Here is a 2,107-nt window from a genome sequence, read left to right as displayed (position 1 = left end):
CCCCCCCCCACACACACACACACCTTCTTTTCTCCCTCTATTGCTCAAGCCAAATCATCTTACCCAATATTATATCAATGCTCTGCACACTCATTACAAAATCCATTTATATCTCAATAAACCCTTTCGAATTATCTCTCCTTGCAAATCGACGCCAGTTATCCAACTTCAAAGAAAAGAATCTGTAAATTTACTCCGAGCTCTGTGATTAAGAATAAGCTATGCAAATTATGCTACACCGCGTTATTGCCCCAGCAAATTTCCTGAGCTATTCCACCTTGACACTGATTTCCTTCTTTGTCGGAATGAAATTAGGGGGCTTGTCACATCTCTGGGTTCCCCCCAGGGACGCAATGCACACAAATAAGCAGAAATTGTCCCGCCGAACTTGGATTTCAATTGCTGTAAACTTAGATTTATGCTAATGCCTTCAAATATTCGACTGTCCTAGGGGAGGTAAAGCATGTTAAACATTTTGAAGATATTGGAGATAATAATATTATTATGCGATATTGCAGCGGACGTCAGATTCTCAAAAGATGCAGGCAGTTTGAAAATACAATAGAACCTGCTTGAACGGCCACATGTCCAAGACAATCACCAGCACAAACGACCACTTCCCATAAATTCTCTTCATGCGTTTTAAAAGCATGTCTATAATGCCCCCCCCCCCCCTTTTACACAATCCCCAGGGCAGTGCTACTGACTGAAGTTGTCTCTTGGCCATTCCCAAAGGGGGGATATTAACATGTTCTTATGCACATTGTAAATGGGCTGATTTAACAATGTCTTGCTCATACTGTTTCGGACCAACATAGGGGGAACTGCTGCCTTTTCTTTCTTCGTCCTTAATAACGTCATTTTTGCTCTACTTCTTTTGTATGTTTGTCACTCTCTTGTGAATTGCTATTTCCGAGGTGCCTTGGTGCTGTTGAGGCTATAGAGGTGAGCAGAGTAAGCCTGATTCCCCGTTTGGACTTCTCTGTTGACATCCACCCCTTGGCGCTCATATGACCTTATGCAGTTACGAGCGCCGTAAAACCTTACTAAAACTAAACTAAACATAATGCCACTGTTCAAGACGTCCATACTGTCTAAGACAACCACCTTTCACTTTGACTTTGGGTGGCCGTTCAGTCAATGTCGATTGTATATTGAAGGTATCCAATATTGGAGAAGACATCAGGATCTCAAAAATATACTGACATGTGAGAAAGGCATACGTACATGTTGGAAGTCCGCGTAAAATTTATCACGAGTTTATTTTTGTCTGCTGTAGACGTCTTTATTTTTTTGTGCTGATATTCGTAGTGTTTTTTTTTTAATTCAATTTTGTTCATCGTTTATATTTTTTGTCACTGGTTTTGTTTTGTTGATCTTTTTAGTTGTTGTTATTGTTGTTGTTATTGTTGTTGTTGTTGTTTTTATTGTTGTTGTTCTTGTTGCTGTTCTTGTTGTTGTTACTGTTGTCTGTGTTATTGTCATTGTTGTCGTTTGTGGGTTCAATTCAGTGCTCATCTGTGTGTTAGTTACAATCACGCCCACCAGATTGCTTACAAGAATTAAACATTCTGTGCGAAAAGCAAAAGAAAAGACCAGAACTTCACAAACAACCGACATTTAAGAACGCCTCGTTGGGTATCCGAACCAAGGCCATTCACGCACTAGCCCAGCAAAATGCCAATTGAACTGTCGGTGTACCCCACTGACCTAAAATTATCCGTTTGATTTGTAAAGAAGAGACAGCCTGAAGATTGTTACATTTATTTTGTTGAGATTGACTAACTAACTAGGTGGTCTTGTTCCAAACTGGTGCGAATCCTCAACGAAAAGATTAAGATTTGATAAGTTAGGAATAAATAAGATTTATAAGATGTGGGAAGATCAGACAAGACAAAGAGAGAGAAGATATAAGGTTTGGATGATTCTTCAATGAAAGGGACACACGAATACCACCACCACCACCACCACCAACAACAACAACAACAACAACAACGAAAACAATAATAATACCAACAAAAACCGCTTACACGACAGCATACAAATACACGCACATACACACACACACACACACACACACACACACACACACACACACACACACACA

The sequence above is a fragment of the Aplysia californica genome, unplaced genomic scaffold (assembly GCF_000002075.1).
Source record: "Aplysia californica isolate F4 #8 unplaced genomic scaffold, AplCal3.0 scaffold01097, whole genome shotgun sequence".
NCBI classification, from domain to species: domain Eukaryota; kingdom Metazoa; phylum Mollusca; class Gastropoda; order Aplysiida; family Aplysiidae; genus Aplysia; species Aplysia californica.
The sequence above is the reverse complement of the archived record's forward strand: the minus strand, read 5'-3'. Positions refer to the sequence as shown.